The sequence below is a fragment of the Gracilinanus agilis genome, chromosome 6 (assembly GCF_016433145.1).
Source record: "Gracilinanus agilis isolate LMUSP501 chromosome 6, AgileGrace, whole genome shotgun sequence".
NCBI lineage: Eukaryota > Metazoa > Chordata > Mammalia > Didelphimorphia > Didelphidae > Gracilinanus > Gracilinanus agilis.
Window position 1 is genome coordinate 295,963,512 of NC_058135.1, and position 6,144 is coordinate 295,969,655.

Genomic DNA, 6,144 nt, shown 5'->3' on the forward strand with positions numbered 1-6,144 from the left:
TTTAATCAGGAAAGAGACAGTCACCAATAATCAGCTCCCACACAGCACCCAGTGCTAAATACCACACAGAGTCAAAACTCTGAGGCTCTGGTGACAGTGTCTCCGAGAGACTCACCATGCTAGATGGTTCTCCAGAGAACAATAGAATACGGAGAACTTATGTACCTTTTGGGGAATGAAGCACAGCAAACATACACTGGCAGCTTGTAAGCAGGCTTGGGAAGGAGCTTATAGTCAGAGGCTGGGGATCAGAGTGGTCTGCGACTATGGATACAAAAAGGGTGCTTCCTGCACAGGTGTTGACATTTCTAAGACAAAAAACGGTGACGGAGGACTCGAGCATTTCTGTCACTTCTATTCAGGACACTTAATGATCCCTTGTTCAGTCTAAGACAAGGTCAATGTGGGATTTCCCTTAAAGGGAAATGGGCAAACTTGGGGTTTCCAGAATTCCTGTATTAGGATTAATTAGCAGCTAAGGTCAGGGTCAAAAATAGTGGGTAAGAGTTTCTTTAAGACCAGACAGAATCTTGGGAAGAGAGCCAGTTGGAATTCTGGGTAGTGGGAGACAGTTGGTTTTTTCCACGTGCCAATGGTCTCCTGGTAGTTTGGGGGCCTAGGAGAAGCCTGGTGTTTCTGTTCTGTTAATATTAAAAATGATAAAGGCTGATATAATAATATATATTAGTAATTTAATTAAAGCCATGCTGATAGATAATTAGACCACGTTCTTGTAAGCATTCAAAACTGCCGCCTCCATTACTGTCTCCTGTTTCCTGTCTCCAAGTCTGCTAGCCAAGAGAGCGACCCCTCCTAACCCAGGAGATTATAAACTCTTCCCTGCCTCAAGACGTAGGCCTCCCCACGCCCAAAAACCCGGAAACGGAACCCAGTTGGACCACGTTGGATCACGGGAAATGTAGTTTGATACATTTTCCCAAATTTCACTTTTACAGTTCCCTGGGACACTGAAAAAAAAACAAGTGGCAGGAGAAGGAGGAGAATAGCTTCGAGTATCTGTAATAAGTTTGTGGGGGAAAATAACAGAAAGAGGAAAGAGTGAAGATGGAATTAACTCTTCCCTATTATTCTTTAGATTTTAGCCACCAGGAATATATACAACCCCACTTAATCCTTAGGTGGGGGAGGGAGCTCTATGACCCTCATGTGCTAGTGAGGGACAAATCAAAAACAACTGACTGCCCCTTAGACAGTCTGAAGCAAAATTAAAGCTGCCATTGGCCCAAGTTAAAGTGGAAGGTAGACACAGGAAGTGATGCAAAGAACTATCTTTTAAATATGATGGCAACTTCCTGTGCAGAGGCTTTTTCACCTTTGAACTGGGCCTTGAAGGAGCTCAGACTGCTTCGCTTTGAATGCCACATGGGTGAGTGAGAAGGCTGCCTCCCTTTCCTTGGCTTTTCGGGAGGTAGCAGCCTCCGGAGAGGCCCCTTGTCCTGAAGGAGGCCTCATGACTAGAAGCTTTGTTTAATTAATCTCTGCTGTCTTGCTGGGGCCTCCGAAGCCCTGCCTGGTTCAGACCAGGCCAGAGTAATTCTCTCTCTCTCTCTCCTTGCTTTCACTTTTCCCATTTGTAAATAAACTACCATAAAAGTCATTCTGACTTGAGTAATTCATTTGGAATTAAGTAATTAATTCCTGGTGACCAAACTCTTAAATATTCAGTCCAATCATAATTTTACCCCTTACAAAAGAGAGAAACTGTTCTTCCTCTGGGTGGCTGCCTTTTTGAGGGTTGAAAGGGCTGGTCCTGGGCAGAGTGAATGAATAACTAAATTGGTTAAAAGCTGAAAGAGATCAAAGGAGACAGTAACTTAAATACATAATTAAAAGGCTAGAGAGACTGCCATTCTGTATGACTGCAGAGTGAGGCAAGGCTGAGAAGCCTGTCCTTGGCCCAGAAGCCTGACCAGACCTGAGGCCTAGTAGCTGGCTGAGAGTGAGAAGACTACCAGCTGATTCAAAGCTGAAAGAGATTTACAGAGACAGTAAATATATAATTAAGAGGATTAGTAATTAGCATAAGGTTATTTAGTATAGTTTCTGGTTTTTTTAGTGATAGATAAGGAGTTGAAGGAGGCTCAAGGGAATCCTCGAGCAGGAAGCAGGTCCTTGAGGACCAGTGGGAACTGGGATGAGTTTAGACCTTTTTAGATTAAGGAATCCTATTCCTCAAAACCTTTGTTTACCTTCCTTACCTTTCCTTACCCTTTAATAGTTATTAAATAGAGGGTTTTTTTTTTACATCTATCTTCAGCAGTTATCCTTGTGTAGGCCAAAACAGTTACAATCTACTACAAGTATTAAAAAGATAATGTATCCCAATTTCCCCCCTTAACATTCCTAGCTGTTCCTATTGTGACATTCCAGCCATTAGCATTCTTGACTATTCCTATTTCTTACATTTTCTGGGAGAATATTTCCAACACATGTTGACAACATCTTATTGCTAAATTCAGATATAACATGAAGAAAGTAGAGAAAGAACATCAGACTGTATAGGTATGACCTAAATAACTTCCTTTATAAATATGAAGTGGAATTGGTGAGTAGATTTAATGGATTAAATCTGGTAGATAGAGGGAATGAACAACTAGGGGCAGAGATTTGCAATATTATAAAGGAGGCAGCAACCAAAAAAAGTTCCAAAGAAAAAGGAGACTAAGAAAGCAAAATGGTTTTCTTTTGAGACTTTACAGATAGATGAGGAAAGAAGAAAAGCAAATGGGAAAGAAGAAAGGGAAAGATCCAAATGAATATAGAATTCCAAAGAAAAACAAGGAGACAAGAAGATTTTCTCAAATGTGTAATGCAAAGAGAATGTTTCATGCCAAAATGAACATGCTAAAAGACAAAATGGAAGGGACTTAAAAGTAGAAGAGATTAAGAACAGGTAGCAAGAATACACCAAACCACTCTACAAGAAAGATCTTAACATCATAGGTAATCAGAGGGTGTGGTTAATGACCTAGAGTGAGACATCTTGGAAAATTAAATCAAGTGAGTCTTAGGAAGCCTTGCTAACAATAGGGCCAGTGGAGGTGACAGAATTCCAGTGGAGCTATTTAAATTCCTAAAAGGTGATTCTACTAAAGTGCTACACTAAACATAGCAGTCAATTTGGAAAACTTAATACTCACTATTGGATAGGAAAAGATCATTTCATGTCCCAATCCAAAGAAGGACAATGCCAAAGAATGTTCAAATTACCAAAAATTGTACTTATTTCATATACCAGCTAGGTTATTCTGTAAGTTAGGTATCAGCAAAATGAGAACCTAGAACTATCAGAAGAGCAGGTTGGTTTTCAAAGAGGCAGAGGAACTAGAGACCAAAATTGCCAACATTCCTTGGATTATGAAGAAAACAAGAGAGTTCCAGAAAAGCATCTACTTCAGCTTCATTGACTACACAAAAGCCTTTGATTATGAGAGTCCCAACAAAATATGGCAAGGTCTCAAAGAGATGGGAGCACAGATCATCTTACTTATCTCCTGAGGAATCTGCATGTGGGCCAAAAAGCAACAGTTAGAACTGAAAATGGAACGATGGTTTGGTTTAAGGTTGGAAATGGAATATGACAAAGCTGCACATTGTCCCTTCATTTAGTTAACTTCTATGCAGAGTAATTCATACAAAATGCCAGGCTGGAGGAATCAAAAACTGGAACAAAGGGAGAAATATGAACAAGCTCAGATATGTAGATAATGCCACTCTGGTGGCATCAAAAATCATCTTGAGGAAGGTGAAAGAAGAGAATGTAAAAGCTGGTTTGAAGCTTAACATAAAAATACAATTAAGGTCTTGGCCACTGGTGCCATCACTTCCTGGCAACTAGAGGGAGAAGAAATGGAAGCAGTGTCACATTTCATAGTCTTGGGCTCAAAGATCACTGCAGATAGTGATTCCAGCCATAGTTAAAAGATGCTTGCTCTTTGGAGGTAAATCTGGGCAATATACTAAAAAGCAAAGATTTCACTTTGCCATTAAACATCTGTATATTCAAAGGTATGGTTTTTCCAGTACCAATGAATGGTTGTGAGAGTTGGAGTATAAGGAAGGCTACATGCCACAGAACTGATGCTTTCAAATTGTAGGGCTGGCAAAGGCTGAGCATCCCTTGGACAGCAACAACAGCAAATTAGTCAGTATTTAAGGAAATTAGTTCAGATTATTCATCGAGAGGTCAAAGACTGAAGCTGAAGCTTCAATACTTTGGCTACATCATGAGAAGACAGGACTCATTGGAAAAGACTGATGTTGGAAAAGATTGTAGGCAAAAGGAAAAAGGGACAACATAGATGGACAGATAGGGTATGGAACTAAGGAAAATGAACTTGGACAGACTTTGTGTGAGAGAGTGGATGTCAGAAGGGCAGGATGTGTTATGGCTGGTCCATAGGGTCACAGAGAGCTGGACACAAATGAATGTTTGAACAAGTCTTTAAAAAGAATTTTCTTCACATCAGCCTTGCCACGAGAAGGGTAAAGATTATTTTCCGTCTTGATTGAGAAGCAGTGAGTGACTTAGCTAAGGTGATCATGCAATCAAATACCCACAGAATTTTAGAGTTGAAAGAGACCTCAGCAGCCATCTAGTCCAACCCTACCCAAAAGCTCTCATAATTAGAGAAGTGGTCATCTTGACTCTGCTAGAAAATCTCCAAAGAGGGGGAAGAGCATACTGAAGGCAGCCCCTTCTACTTTATGGCTTCTCTAATTGTTAGAAAATTTTCCTTGTATGAAGTCTCAATCTCTTTGCAACTTCCACTCATTATTCTTAATATTGCCCTCTGTGGTCCACCCAAATGAGATTAGTCCCTCTCAGCCAAAAATGGCCAATCAGATGTAGGAATACACTAACATGGCTTCTTTTTCAGCACCTTTAAAAAAATCATATCATGTTGTCCTATAATCTAGACTGGATCCAGAAACAGAGTTCTTGAGGAGCCATGATCCATTTCTCTGAGAAAATCAGGATGGAAATGAGAATTTGGGTGTTCTAGAAGAGGATTCCTCAGTTTCTGAAGCCTAGATATGTTTGCTGTGTACCTGGTTAGACTTGGTATTTTTTTTGTAATTCCTAGTATTGATCAGGTTTAAGACTAGCACCTTTCCACAAACAGATAGCTCATTTTTGGAATAACTAGGGTTTGTGAGGAAAAGGGGGAAGAGTATTATTCCTAAACCGGAGTTCTGAGAGTTTTGAGACAGAAAATCTATGTATTGACTTTAGGCTTACTCTGTGATCTTCAAATGTGTGAGGCTGAAATAGCTGAGAACTTGTAAATGCAGGAGCATCCTGGAGCTCCACTAAGGAAAAATGCCTGATGTCTTGTTAAAAACATGTCAGAGCAACGAAAAACTCTGACAGGGGTCTAATTACTCAAATATACAAGGAGTTAAAGCAATTGTATAAAAAATCAAGCCATTCCCCAATTGATAAATGGGCAAGAGACATAAATAGGCAATTTTCAGGTAATGAAATCAAAAGTATCAATAAGCACATGAGAAAGTGTTCCAAATCTCTAATAATTAGAGAAATGCAAATCAAAACAACTCTGAGGTATCACCTCACACCTAGCAGATTGGCTAAAATGAAAGAAGGGGAGAGTAATGAATGTTGGAGGGGATGTGGCAAAACTGGGACATTAATGCATTGCTGGTGGAGTTGTGAACTGATCCAACCATTCTGGCTGGCAATTTGGAATCATGCTCAAAGGGCTATAAAAGAATGCCTGCCCTTTGATCCAGCCATACCATTGTTGGGTTTGTACCCCAAAGAGATCATAGATAAACAGACTTGTATGAAAATATTTATAGCTGCGCTTTTTGTGGTGGCAAAAAACTGGAAAAGGAGGGTATGTCCTTCAATTGGGGAATGGCTGAACAAACTGTGGTATATGCGGGTGATGGAATACTATTGTGCTAAAAGGAATAATAAACTGGAGGAATTCCAGGTGAACTGGAAAGACCTCCAGGAAGTGATGCAGAGTGAAAGGAGCAGAGCCAGGAGAACATTGTACACAGAGACTGATACACTGTGGTAAAATCGAATGTAATGGACTTCTGTACCAGCAGCAATGCAATGACCCAGGACAATTTTGAGGGATTTATGGTAAA